This window comes from Pelodiscus sinensis, chromosome 1 (assembly GCF_049634645.1).
Source record: "Pelodiscus sinensis isolate JC-2024 chromosome 1, ASM4963464v1, whole genome shotgun sequence".
In the NCBI taxonomy this organism is placed as follows: Eukaryota; Metazoa; Chordata; order Testudines; family Trionychidae; genus Pelodiscus; species Pelodiscus sinensis.
Genome location: NC_134711.1, coordinates 36,571,454 through 36,586,730, shown reverse-complemented (window position 1 = coordinate 36,586,730; position 15,277 = coordinate 36,571,454). Strand labels below are relative to the sequence as shown.

At 41.3% G+C, this 15,277-nt stretch overlaps 1 long non-coding RNA gene across 1 annotated transcript; it reads right to left on the bottom strand.

Moving 5' to 3' along the window:
* Positions 1–1,708: 1,708 nt before the first annotated feature.
* LOC142829210 (uncharacterized) lies at positions 1,709–14,721 on the bottom strand. The gene is made up of 3 exons (XR_012903628.1): positions 14,127–14,721; positions 10,961–11,140; positions 1,709–1,936 (listed from the first exon to the last, which is right to left on the bottom strand). It is a non-coding gene; the product is annotated as an uncharacterized LOC142829210 (long non-coding RNA).
* Positions 14,722–15,277: the final 556 nt, after the last annotated feature.

The window sequence follows — 15,277 nt, the reverse complement described above, 5'->3', positions numbered from 1 at the left end:
TAACATGAAATTATACCCTGATCATGCTGACTGAAGAAAAAGAGAATTCAGTTATAGACAGAGTAGCTACAGAGTAGTGGTTTTGTGTGTTTGGGTGGCTGAAAGCATATTGGCGATGCCTGCAGAGTCACTTGGATTCCAGTATGGCAAACACGGTCCTCACTGTAGTTGGATGTTGAGCCCTACAGAAACCAGAGGCTAATACTTTTGCACAGAGTGGTCATGGACACTTTAAAGCATGTACAAGCAGCAGCAGCCCACTCGTGCACATTGCTTCATGTTCATGTGATGCCATTTGTTCGTATGTCATGGAAAAGTGGTGAGACACAAAGTTGATTTTGGACCTTGCTGATTGATAGTATGTGACACTACATTGTGAAAGATGTCAATATGCCGTAGCCACTTGTTATGCTGCAACAAGCCTGGGTGGGTTCTGATCCCCTGGAACTGACATCCACCTGAGAACACACAATTGTGTGAGAGCTTCTCATCTGGGTTCATATCTTTGATCAAAATTTTGTACTGAGTAGCATGTATGTGCATTTTAATTGCTGCCATAAAGTTATGCTTTTGTTATACACAAAGAGCTCTATTTCAGGATGTTTTATAGGGAGTATTTATTTATTGTTAAAGACACTGAAACAATTATTTGAAAGCTAGGAAGGTGCTTCATTCATTACTTCTTATCTATGTTTTCTAAAACCAGTGAAGGCAACAGTTGGTAGGCATTAATACTCTCATGATTGCTAATGGTAACTGTTTGTTGCAGGTGAGGGACGAGGGGTCATAAAAATACTGGTCAGTGTTATCTGTATTCATTCTTTCATTTTTTGGGTTTCCTTTGTTTCTATTGTTAATGAAATTATTTAGAAGGTCAGATGTTTAATTTGTTGGGGGGACGAGGGGGAGGAGGTGTTCCTATGGTGCTCCTGAAGAAATTTGCTTCAGAGTTTAATTCGCTGTTATCAAACCATTTTTTTAATTAGGAAAAATAAACCAGAAGGACATAGGAATTGTGGGAGGGCCACTGAAATTCAAGGAGTTTTGGCCACATTCAGATCAGTTAAAACTGGTGATTGCTTTTTTGGGGGTTGGAAGAAGTGTTAAAGCATAGTTTCAATTGGTTCTTTAATGTTTTTATTTCTTTTATTTATTACTTGCAAAGCAATCAAGAAGTTTGTTTATACTTTACATTCAGCGCTGAAGAATAGTGGACAGGATGAAGTGGCTTTTACCCATGAAAGCTCACGATATATTTGTTAGTCTCAAAAGTGCCACAGGGCAGCTCATTGTCTCTGAACAATGGTAATAGATGAATGTTATTCAAATTGTCTCCTTGTCCTCTCCCTGACAGTGGGGGAATGTCCCTGGAATATTGTGCAGGGGGACAAATGGGAGATGTCTCTTGCTTGTGTTTCGGGACAGAACACAGGCTGGGCTACTGGGGCCATCTCAGGGTTATTTTTCTCCTATAGTATGTTCAGGCTGAGGAGGGGAAGTGCAAGGGATTCTGGGAGCTGGTGTAGGAAGCTATGCCATTTGTCCACCATGCTCTTCCCCATAACGGGGTGTGTGTGTGTGTGTGTGTGTGTGTGTGTGTGTGTGTGTGTGTGTGTGTGTGTGTGTGTGTGTGTGCCACCATGCTCTTCCCCATAACGGGGTGTGTGTGTGTGTGTGTGTGTGTGTGTGTGTGTGTGTGTGTGTGTTTAAGAACCACTGCCTTAGCAGCAGCCTGGTCGGCAGCTGGAGGAGGATTTGAGGTGGGAGAGGAAAAGTTTGGAGCACTGTTTGTTTTTAGAGGTTCAGTGCCAAGAGCATCAGAAGTACCCCAGAAGTGTTTCAGTCTTCTAGTATAAGTAGTCAGGGCAAGAAAGTTAACTGGTTTAGGAAAGAACTGCAGGGACTGGACTCGATCACCCAGGAGTCCTTTCCAGTCCTGTAAAACAACAAAATGTTAGTTAGCTTGGCATAAAACTGCCAAGCAAATCTGCCAATTGTGCACAAAATGTTTTAAATATTCTGTCTATGAAACTATATAAAAACAGCCAATATTCAGTGATTTTGTTTTTTCACAAGTACATGAGCAGAATGGAAATGTATGTTTTAAAATTTGATGTATTTGTCATGTTGCTGTGTTTGAGTGGTACAAAGGCTTCTGGTATCCCATTTTACAAAGAAGAAATGCAAACTTTAAGACTGAATTTGAAAACAGCATTTCTAACTAAGCACATTGATAGCATCATTGCTCTGGTTTTTTATGTGATGAATCTGGAAAACATAATAAATGGAGAAAACAGTAATGTTGTGCTGAGGCATTTTAAGAAGCAGCTTTAAGCTGCAGATTACTGTGGATGCTAATTTCTCAGTGTTGCCAGGATTTTATGTTAATGTTGTTGCACAAAAGGCTAAAGGATTTTTTAATTTAAAACTACTGAACTATAAAATTGAACTATTAGACTTTCCATGGGTTTAAGTGGACAAAGGGAATATTATGTCAAAGACTTAATTCAGTCACCTTCAAGCCATTATACCTCTTGAAATTCAAAGCAGTCAGGGTATGTCTACACTACAGGACAAAGTCGAATTAAGATATACAATTTCAACTATGTTAATTGCATAGCTGAAGTAGAAGTAGCTTAATTCAGCTTTTGGCACTGTCTATTACTGCAGGAAGTCAAAGGGAGAACACTCTTTCTTCGACCTCCCTTACTTCTCGTGAAAGAATGGTTACTGACATCAACTGGAGTGCCCCATCACTTTGAATTAGCCGTCTTAACTAACCCCCTAATTTGAACTCTGGAAGATCGACAGTGGCAGCTTCAATCTTCCTCTGTAGTGTACCCTCAGTTATCAGTACCTATTATTTTAGGTGAATGTTGTCTGGTGCTGCCAAGTAAATTTTATTGAATGCAAAAATATCAGGAGATAGAACTTCCAGTGAGGCTACTCAGTCCCTTTCTAGTTGGTATGTTTAATATGACAAAACAGTTCCCTAAGGACTAGCCTAATCACACTTAGGGTACGTCTAGACTACATGCCTCTGTCGCCAGAGGCATGTAGATTAGGCTACCCGACAGAGTAAAATGAAGCGGCGATTTAAATAATCGCCGCTTCATTTAAATTTACATGGCTGCCGCTTTGAGCCGACAAGCAGCTGATCAGCTGTTTGTCGGCTCAGCGCGATAGTCTGGACGCTCCCCTGCCGACATCAAAGGGAGCTGTCGACAACCCAGGTATGCCTCCTGAGGCATACCTGGGTTGTCGACAGCTCCCTTTGATGTCGGCAGGGGAGCGTCCAGACTATCGCGCTGAGCCGACAAACAGCTGATCAGCTGCTTGTCGGCTCAAAGCGGCAGCCATGTAAATTTAAATGAAGCGGCGATTATTTAAATCGCCGCTTCATTTTACTCTGTCGGGTAGCCTAATCTACATGCCTCTGGCGACAGAGGCATGTAGTCTAGACGTACCCTTAACTTGAAACTTATCTTCTGCCTTTGCCTTTGTGTGACTTTGCAATTTGATGTTTCTTAACAAGCTGCAGCATTGAATACATCATAGTGTAGAATTACCAACTGGTATGCTAGGGAATTCGCTAGAGTATGCTTTCAGTGTAAGGAGTGTGAACCTGAGCTTTAAATCTACAATTTACAATTTTTTTGAGCTATGTCACCACATTCTGCACTTGCTTCATTTAACCAGCCAGGATGAGAATGGTTATGTAGCAACAGAAATGGCTGGTTGACTTGTGTTGCAAATTGAAGAGTGACAGAAATAAAACTTGACTTTTATCTGGAGCTGGATATTGGGACTTCTTTGACTAAGGGTCATAGTGGGTTCTCCATCACTGACAATTTTTAAACTAATTGGATGCTTTTCTAAAAGATATGCTCTATCTGTCTGAGCAAGAAGGCCAGACAACGGTCCTTTGTAACCTCGGAATCTTTGAAATATGGGTCAAATGCTGGTCTTTTTGCTCAGTTTGAGGCCAGGTCTGCATTTACCCTGAGATTGATGCTCTGAAGATTGATCTTCCCAGGTTCTAGTAGGACCTGCTAAATAAATTGCTGATGGCATCCCTGTTGACCCTTACAAGGAGTTTCTCCTATTGAATTCTTGCAGAGGTGATGCCACTAAAATTCAACTTAAGGTATGACAGCTCCAGCTATGCTATTATCATAGCTGGAGTTGGGTATAGTAGGTCGACTTTCTTATGTAGTGTAAACCTGGTGTAAGTGGCCTATTTACACAGGAACGTATTTGTGGTTTCCCCATTAGCCTAGGGCAAGGTAATAAAGGAGTAGCATAGCTCCCACAGTAAATCACTTCAGGGATGTACTAGCAAACATGCAGCTCTACTTAATGGGGTTTGGTGAGAGGATCCACAGTTACAAAGCTACAGACCAATTGTTGTGGGGGCCATGGTCTTTTGACCATAACCTGGGTCAAAGGATTTATCTCTGTGTCAGAAACTGGATAATAGAGATTCAGCAGAAACTATTTTTGAATGCAAATCCCTGTGCTGCTGCATTGTTGGCTCAGAAAGGGATCCAGGAAGATTGCAGCACATTCATACTTAAAGATGGAGCACTGCATCAAATAAACATTTTGATTAAAACGTGAGCTTTTTATTGTATTCCATTAAAGGAGAAAAAATTCTATTTTGAGCACCATGTGTTGAACACTTGCCACCGCAGAGCAGATGAAACATTTGATTCATCCACAACAGACCTTTGACTTCTTTCCAGAAAACATTTGATGAAATCATAGATGAAATCATTCCTGAAGTAAGTACTGAGGGCAATTTATAGTAAGGGCTGTTACCCTGCTGTCTTAGAGGCATGGGCTGGAGAAGATGATGTTGGAAACTTCTCCCTGCACCTTATCTTGCACACGTGGCTAGCATCTGATGGCAAAGATTAGGGAGAGTTTAATAATAGAAGCCACAGCTGATCTGTTGCAATCTGCACTTCATTTCTTCAGATGTAATCTTCTACAGTTTACGTAAGAAAAGGGTGCAGAGTATAAAATACTGGTGCCCCAGAGCTCAAACTAGTGAGAGATGTATTACGTCCTGCACAAGCAGCAGCATTCTGCTGGTCTCTTTAGAACATTCATAGCTCTGGGGCTGATGTTTCAAGAATGTCCTGGGTGAACATCACATGAATCCCTAAGGCTATGTCTACACTACAAGGTTTTTGCTAAAAAACCTGCGGAGCGTCCACACCTCAAGCACGTTTGTGCGCTAGAAAAGCTACAGTCAATCAACAGAACAGAGGGCTTTTTACGGTGTAGGTATACCTCTTTCTACGAGGCATAACTCCTTTTTTTGCAAGAGTTCTTATGCAAAAAGGTGGGTGTGGACACTCAACAGGGGTTTCTTGCACAAAAAGAGCCTATCACAAAAAGCACAGGTGCTCTGATGGACATTCTGTGAATGGCAATCAGAACTTTCTTGCGCAAGAGTGTCCATGCTGTATGGATGCTCTCTTGCACAAAAGCATATCACTTTTGTGATGTGCTTTTGAGGTGAGGATGTGCTTTTGCGCAAGAAGTTTTTGCAGAAGATCTCTTCCGCAAAAAGCTTCTTGGGCAAAAACCCTGCAGTGTAGACGAATTCTAAGACTGTGGTTTGTAGTTTGTGGAGAAGAATATCCAGCCCAACTCTTCTGATTAGTTGTTGTTTAACAGCAAGTAATAACTGTGGGTGCTCAGTGCTTCTGCTCACTGGAGCAGCCTAAAGAATCTCCTACAGGAATACTGCTGTGGCTAGCATGATCCTAATAACAGACCATGAACAGGGCAGAGTTTTTCTTCATCCTTGTTGTACCAGCTAAGGCAGGATTTATTTTTAATTAATTGGGAGGGGAAAAGGGAAGAGAGGTAGACAGAAAAACACAAACAAACCCCAAAGCTGGATAAAGTGTATACATGGCTGAAGAAAGTACACAACAAATGAAAACTCTAATGATTGCACATTAAATCCTGTTAAGAAGAGATTGTACTTTAGAGACAAACTAAGCTCAAGAACAACTTTGCATGCAAAGATGCATCTCTGTTTTGTCTAGGAATGTCATAGACAAAGCTAAATTTAAGTCACCCACCAACTATGTATAGCCATCTGTATCCAATTTGTTTCCAGTGTTTGCTGAGAGGCAGATTTGTTGTTGGCTAAATATACATTTAACAAAATTTTCAATTTTTGATAAGTTTTATCAATACAAGCTGGCTATTTTTCAAAGTGTTTTTCCGAACATGTCATCAAATGTAGTAGATTAACTGTAAGACACCGATCCATAGAGTGAGACATCAAGTGGAAAAAGAAAGTTGAAACAACAAAGATTAGCACCATCTTTCTTGATCCTTTGGTACTCAAGAGAGTGTTTTGGCTGGGATAAGCAGCACCTGACAGTGTCTTTATCATCCACCATGGTTTATTTCCTTGACCAGTAAGAGTGTGGTTGGAGAGGGAGGAATTCTACATAATTGTAGTAGAAACTTCAGAAAACTGTATTGTTATGGCACATAGCCACAACCAGGCTACCCCCTTGTGTTAGCATGTGATTGATGCTGCACAGATTTTCCTGCAGGCTGTCTTGTTTCTGTGTTTGCAAATCCTTCTGCACTCCAGCTGAGATGCAGCTAGTCCAAATCCCTTCCAGGCTAACAGATTTCCAGAATCAACATCTCCTTTGGTACATAACCCATGTCTGGGGTTCCACTGGCCTTCCACCGCTCTGTGTAAAGCACCTGGTTCCACCATGCTTGTGAGGCCATCAGCAGCCTCCTGTGCTTCAGCCCTTTCCAGAAGCTAGATTTTCTGGATTTTCTGGCTTTCCCCTTCAGTTATTCCTAATGCCTCCCATCCTCTGTGACTGAGAAGCAATTAGGGAGGTACATATATGCACCTGTGCCATAATTAATTGTAAACCCCTTTCTAGCCCATATAGCGTTTCACTTCATTGTATATAAACCAAGTTTATCTCAGATTTGAGAAATTAGTACAAAAATATCTTTGTAGTGAGCAAACAGAGTCAAGAGTGGTGATGTTAATGCATGAGGTGAAAAAGCAAGAAAACAGATAAAAAACAAAACAAAAAATCGTAATGTCATCCAACTGCTGAGCACTTGCAGATACAGTACCAGGGCCTTGCAGGGTAATTTTGTACAGAAGCAAAAACCAGGGATACATAGTCTGGGTATTTTGTAAATGAACCTATATACACCCTAATCAGAGGAGGTCATAAAAAAAGCATACAGGCATTTCCCTTTAATAGGAATTTCAGCCCAAATGCCATTGCCAACCTCTTTGGAAGTGACTCTGTCCCATGCACTGAGTCCAATCAGAGAGATGAAGGGATATAGAAAACCCTCTTGCTGTTTGTAACAGTTCCACCAGAAGAGCGTTCATCACAAAACTAACAGCAATATAACACGCCTTCAAAGATTGTGTGCTGCTCACATGCTAAGAAAATGAACTTGTAAGACTCCATAAAACATCAGTGAACATCTAGTGAACACTCACCATAGAAGTTAAACAAAGAAATGTGAAGTCTCGAGTAAAAATAATATAGAGTGCCGCTCATCTGACTAGAATACTATATCTCATTGTATCTATTCATAAAATAAGCACTTGAGAGTGAGATGAAAAACATAATTTGGTTGAGTATTGGTACACTCACAAAACATCCGGGCAAGCAAAGAAAAATATGAAAAAATTGAAATTTTGCATTCCAAACAGAAAATGGCTGCATGACAATTTTTAAAATGACTGACAGTCAATTACAAAATAGAAAACCTCTGGCAAATGCTGGGAATAGATTTGTTCTCAAGGAACAGGGGCTGAGTGATTTTTTTGTGGTGCCATATTTTTTAAAGAAAACAGTCTTGACATAGTGAAAGGGACACATATCACAAACATTTGTGTGTGAGAAGAGAGGAAACTGACAATAGCATTTCAAACAGTTTACTTGTGGTATTCAGAGCAGAGGACATTGTCTATGAAATAAAAAGAAGGGCCCCCCAGCGATAGCTCAGGCAATAAATAAGATTGTCTGGGATGAGAAGGCTCTGATGAGTTAATCTCTGCTTCAGTTAAGCCCCAAATTCAGCATACCATTCTTATTTAAGTATTCAGTGTGGCTTGATGTCTGTGGGACTATTTGCATGCATAAGGCAAGCAGAAGGCGATTTCTATTATTGGCCCTATGTAACAGGGTGTGACTCATTGCTGTGGTGCCACCTGCTGGATGTCCTGGGAATTAGCTCCGTTTGCCAGTATGCCTTCATTTGGTGACATCTTGCTGCTATCACTTATGCTCCAGGACCCGCGTCGATCCCAGAACCACGGTGTCCTCTTCCAGACACAGCCCTCCAGCTGTGTCTCACTCACTTCTCCCTCTCACACAGGGGACTGGCAATCCACTGTCCAGCCACTTCCTCCTGAGTAGAGTGGCAGCAAAGGGAAGGGGGCACCAAGGTCCTCCTGCTACTCTGTATCCTGGCCTAAGGTCCGAGGCCAGAGACACTATAACAGGCAGCCAGGTGCTGTGTACCTTCCCATCACACTGTCTGTTGCCTTCAGCCACTTCCCTGCAGCCCTAGCATCTTCTCCGTCCTTATCTCAAGTCCTCAGTCTGTCAGCAGTAAGATGGGAGTTCACTTCCACTCCCTTGATCCTGCCCAGCACTGCTCTGTGGCAGGTGTACCTTCCTGCCTTCTGCAAGGCAGCCATTCCCTTGCTCCTTAATCTTCAGCGTGACTCCTGTTGTTCTGCTTAGCAGTCCCGCTTATATGGTACAACCTGGTCCTGATTGGCTGCCCCCAAGAACCCTCTCCTAATTGCCTGATTCCTGCACAGCCTCACAAGGGTGCTTTAACCCCTAATGGGCCAGTGTGAAGCAGATGGCCTATCACACCCTGCAACATTTTTGGGTTCTTGAATAGTGACATAGCATAGGGTTTTCTCCCTGGATTTAGGAGTGGGGCAAAAATAAAGATATTTGGGGGGAAGCTGTATAGATCTTGGGCATTTCAAATGAGTTCACAATAACATTATGTATAAGAAGAACCAGCTGAGAAAGAGAAGAATGAACAAAATTAGCCACAATCAGCTGTTCTGAGGTCACAAAGCATGCCTATTTCTCAACTTTTCTTTATAGCTTTTTTATGAGCCCTTCCAGTAAATGGAATAGAAGCCATCTAGATTTAGACATTACTAGTGAACAGTATTTCCTTATGTGCCATAGTAGGTAGCTTGTTGTTGAAAATTATTACTTCTGGGCAAATTATAAACACAGCAGGGATTTAGAATAGTTTTCTGTAAAAGAGAATATAATTTGTTTTATTTATTTATCCTCCCTGTTTCCTTCAGAATAGCAGGGTACAATGTACTGTGGGACCTAATCACATAGGGTTATTAGAACCCTAACTTGGAGGATTGTCCACAGTTGACAGTTGTGTGTTAAATAATACTGGGATTACGAGAGAGAATGAGAAGAGGAGGTATATTGTTAATCACTGTGCTATGCTGAAACATCTGTATGTGAATATTGTGGCATGTTTGCCTTTTGTGTTAGTGGAAAATGTATGTGTATCTACGGTGAATGCATTTAGAAAACACTTTAAATAGAGAAAGGAAAATCAAGACCTATATCTCATTATTATTATTATACCATCTTTCTATCTTTTCATCATGTTCTTAATCACATTGTCCATCATTTTTCTCCACTTGTCTTTTTCATACAAAGCAGAATATTGAAGGGGCTAAATATAGACAACTGGACAGTATGTTATTTTGACATGTCAGTAGTTACTCATTAACCTATCCAGTGTTTTGCAATTATACTGTGAAGGTACATCTATACTACAGAGGAAGATTGAAGCTGCCTTTTGTCAATCTTCCAAGGTTTGAATTAGCGGTCTAGTTAAGACAGTTAATTTGAAGTGAGAGGGGCAGTCCGGTTGATGCCGGTAACCCTGCTTTCACGAGCAGTAAGGAAGGTCGACTTCCTGCAGTGTAGACAGCACCAATAGCAGAGTTTGATTTCAGCCACGCAATTAATGTAGCTAAACTTGCGTATCTTAATTCAACTTTGTCTCATAGTGTAGACATCCCTAAGTGTCATCCATATAGTTCAATGTTGAGCTCTCCATCCTTGTTTTCTATTCAGATTAACTATGGCATATTAATAGGCACTATCTACAGAGTCTACAGAATTAAGAAAATCAAGTTATGAATAGTAGTTACTCTAATTACGCTGATAAAATTACTTTCAAGTTCTCTGATAGCTTCCCAAAATACCATGGGTCAAATTCTCTGAAATGTTGAGCATCTGAACAGCAGTTATAGAGTCTCAGCATTGCTCAGGATTTTGTCCCAAGTGCTGCTATAGTTTGAATATAGTGAAGATATAGTTGTGGTATTTAATAACTTTTTCTGCCATAATTATAGAATGTTCAGACTTTTCAGTGAATCTTTAAATGTTCTTTTTTGCTCTCTGCTGAACAAAAGCTATCTGAGATGAAGTGAGCTCATGTTGTATCCCTGGAGCTGGGAACACATGGAGAAGTATAAATATCCATAAGACACAACACTGAGGAGTTTACAGTAACCAAGAAGTAGCTTATGTTGACCAGGATACAGAGGCTGTTTCCTGGTCAATATATTAGAAACAGCAGGGAGTTCTTTGCAGTGCAGATGCATCTAATCTTTGTGATGAAGATCCTACTGGTAGAATAATCGGTCTTTATTGAAATACTATGCTCAAAATCTCTTTTGGATTTGGAAATGGTATAGAGAAGAACAATGAAAATGGTTAGTGTAAGGAACAGTTTCCATTTGAAAATACTGGGACAGTTCATCTAAGGCCTTGTCTATGCTACTGTGGACTGTAAACCAAAGTTACATGACTTCAGCTATGTGAATATTGTAGCTAAAGTCAACATACTTAGGTCTGCTTACCATGGTATTTTCAAAGCAGTAAATCAAAGTTGATGCTCTTCCATTGATACTACTTAATCTTCTCATTCTGGTAGAGTACAGGAGTCCACAGGAGTGTGCTCAATGGTCAAATTTTATTGCATCTATAATAGATGCAATAATGTGATACCTGCTAGCTCGATTGATGGGCTTTGATCCAGCCTGTAGTGAAGACATAGAATTATAGGACTGAAAGGGACCTCGAGAGGTCATCGAGTCCAGCCCCCCACCCTCAAGGCAGGACCAAGCTCCGTCTACACCATCCCTGACAGATGTCTATCCAACCTGTTCTTAAATATCTCCAGAGAGGGAGATTCCACCACCTCCCTTGGCAATTTATTCCAATATTTGACCACCCTGACAGTTAGGAATTTTTTCCTAATGTCCAATCTAAACCTCCCTTGCTGTACTTTAAGCCCATTACTCCTTGTCCTGTCCTCAGAAACCAAGAGGAACAAATTTTCTCCTTCCTCCTTGTGACACCCTTTTAGATATTTGAAAACGGCTATCATGTCCCCCCTTAATCTTCTTTTTTCCAAACTAAACAAGCCCAGTTCATGAAGCCTGGCTTCATAGGTCATGTTCTCTAAACCTTTAATCATTCTTGTCGCTCTTCTCTGTACCCTTTCCAATTTCTCCACATCTTTCTTGAAATGTGGCGCCCAGAACTGGACACAGTACTCCAGCTGAGGCCTAACTAGCGCAGAGTAGAGCGGCAGAATGACTTCACAAGTTTTGCTTACAACACACCTGTTGATACAACCTAGAATCATATTTGCTTTTTTTGCAACAGCATCACACTGTTGACTCATATTCAACTTGTGGTCCACTATGACCCCTAGATCCCTTTCCGCCATGCTCCTTCCTAGACAGTCGCTTCCCATCTTGTATGTATGGAACTGATTGTTCCTTCCTAAGTGGAGCACTTTGCATTTCTCTTTATTAAACTTCATCCTGTTTACCTTTGACCATTTCTCTAACTTGCTAAGGTCATTTTGAATTATGTCCCTATCCTCCAAAGAAGTCGCAACCCCACCCAGTTTGGTATCATCTGCAAACTTAATAAGCGTACTCTCTATCCCAATATCTATATCATTGATGAAGATATTGAACAGTATGGGTCCCAAAACAGACCCTTGCGGAACTCCACTTGTTATCCCTTTCCAGCAGGATTTAGCACCGTTAACAACAACTCTCTGACTACGGTTATCCAGCCAATTATGCACCTACCTTATCGTGGCCCTATCTAAGTTATATTTGCCTAGTTTATCAATAAGAATATCATGCGAGACCATATCAAATGCCTTACTAAAGTCTAGGTATATGACATCCACCGCTTCTCCCTTATCCACAAGGCTCATTATCCTATCAAAGAAAGCTATCAGATTAATTTGGCATGACTTGTTCTTCACAAACCCATGCTGGCTATTCCCTATCACTTTATTACCTTCCAAGTTTGCATATGATTTCCTTAATTACCTGCTCCATTATCTTCCCTGGGACAGACGTTAAACTGACCGGTCTGTAGTTTCCTGGGTTATTCTTATTCCCCTTTTTATAGATGGGCACAATATTTGTCCTTTTCCAGTCTTCTGGAATCTCTCCTGTCTTCCATGATTTTTGAAAGATTATAGCTAAAGGCTCAGATACCTCCTCTGTCAGCTCCTGAGTATCCTGGGATGCATTTCATCAGGACCTGGTGACTTGCTGACATCTAACTTTCCTAAGTGATTTTTAACTTGTTATTTGTGTATCCCATCTTCTAAACTTACCCTCTCTCTGCTTGTATTCACTACGTTAGGTACACCTCCAGACTTCTCGGTGAAGACCGAAACAAAGAAGTCATTGAGCATCTCCGCCATTTCCAAGTTTCCTGTTACTGCTTCTCCCTCCTCACTAAGCAGTGAGCCTACTCTGTCCTTGGTCTTCCTCTTGCTTTTAATGTATTTATAAAAGGTCTTCTTGTTTCCCTTTATGCCTGTAGCTAGTTTGATCTCATTTTGTGCCTTTGCCTTTCTAATCTTGCCCCTGCATTTCCGTGTTGCTTGCCTATATTCATCCTTTGTTATTTGTCCTAGTTTCCATTTTTTATGAGACTCCTTTTTTATTTTGAGATCATGCAAGATCTCCTTGTTAAGCCAAGTTGGTCTTTTGCCATATTTTCTATCTTTCCTACACAGCGGAATTGTTTGCTTTTGGGCCCTTAACAACGTCCCTTTGAAATACTTCCAACTCTCCTCAGTTGTTTTTCCCTTCAGTCTTGCTTCCCATAGGACCTTACCTACAAGTTCTCTGAGCTTATCAAAATCTGCCTTCCTGAAATCCATTACCTCAGTTGTGCTGGTCTCCCTTCTACCTTTCCTTAAGATCATGAACTCTATTATTTCATGATCACTGTCCCCCATACTGTCTTCCACTTTCAAGTTCTCAACTAGTTCCTCCCTATTTGTTAAAATCAAATCCAGAACAGCTTCTCCTCTGGTAGCTTTTTCAACCTTCTGAAACAGAAAGTTGTCTCCAGTGCAGTCCAGAAACTTATTGGATAGCCTGTGCCCCGCTGTGTTAGTTTCCCAACATATGTCTGGATAGTTGAAGTCCCCCATCACCACCAAATCTTGGGCTTTGGATAGTTTTGTTAATTGTTTAAAAAAGGCCTCATCCACCTCTTCCACCTGGCTAGGTGGCCTGTAGTAGACTCCTAGCATGACATCACCCTCATTTTTTACCCCTTTTAGCTTAACCCAGAGACTCTCTACACAGCTATCTCCTACGTTCATCTCCACTTCAGTCCAAGTGTGTACATTTTTAATATACAAGGCAACCCTTCCTCCCTTTTTTCCCTGTCTGTCCTTCCTGAGCAAGCCATACCCTTCCACACCAACATTCCAATCATGCGTCCCATCCCACCAGGTTTCTGTAATACCAATGATATCATAGTTGTATTTATTTGTTAGCAATTCCAGTTCTTCCTGCTTATTACCCATACTTCTCGCATTTGTATATAGGCATCTAAGATACTGATTTGATCTTGCCTCCCTGTTGTGCCCTGACCCTCCTTTCTCCTTGCCATTATAGGCCGTAGTCCCCCCCATTTCCAACCCATCTCCCAGTCCCGCACATTCAGCACTTACCTGTGGGCTTTGCTCACCTGTCCCTGTCGAACCTAGTTTAAAGTCCTCCTCACAAGGTTAGCCAGTCTGTGTCCAAACAAGGCCTTCCCGCTCCTGGGAAGGTGAACTCCATCTCTGCCAAGCAGTCCTTCCTGGAAGAGCACCCCGTGGTCAAGGAAGCCGAAGCCCTCCTGGCGACACCATCTTCGCAGCCAGGCATTCACCTCCAGGATGCACCTCTCTCTGCCTGGGCCCCTACCTTTGACAGGAAGGATCGAAGAGAATACCACCTGCGCCCCAAACTCCCTCACCTGTACTCCCAAAGCCCTGTAGTCACGCTTGATCCGCTCTATGTCCTTAGAAAAGAGATAATGAAGGCAGGTTATGAGAGAAGTCTATACAATAAGGAATAGTGTGGAGAAAGTGAACTGGAAAATGTTATTTACCCATTCACATAACACAAGACTAGAGGTCATCTGATGAAATTAATTGACAGCAAGTTTAAAACAAACAGAAGGAAGTACTTCTCCGCACAACATACAGTTAATGTATGGAACTCATTGCCATGGGCTATTGTAAATGCCAAAAGTATAACTATGTTCAATGAGAAGAATGAGAAGTTCATGGAGAATGGGTGGTATATCAGTGGCTGTTAGCAAGATGGTGAGGGTTGTAATGTCATATTCTTGGTGCCCCTAAACTTCTAACTCCCATAAGTTGGAATTAAATAAATCATTCCAAATTGCCCCATTTTGTTCATTCTCTTGGAAGCATCTGGCACTGCTCATTATTGGAGACAGGATACTGGAGTAAATGCATCATTGGTCTGCCCCAGTATAGTCATTCATACATTAAATTAATACTGAGCTCTGAAAAGGATCCTACTGTGCTTCTAGTGAGTCATTCTGTTCAGTCAGGGAGTATGGACAAGCAGAGGATAGAGAATCTGGATTTCTTAGATATATATTCCCCACAGAGTCTACCAGCCAAATTGTTCTTTTTTGCTGTAATCAGAGGAAACTGATTTTTTTCAGAACATCTTTCTGTTGGAATATACTGATTCCACAGAATTGAAATATTCCATGGGATCTTTCAGTGTACACTGGGCAGGTGGGCTGCTGGTCAGTATGGGAACCTTGAGAGCTTAGCAAACAACCAAATAAAAATCAATTTTTTTTGCTGAAATAGT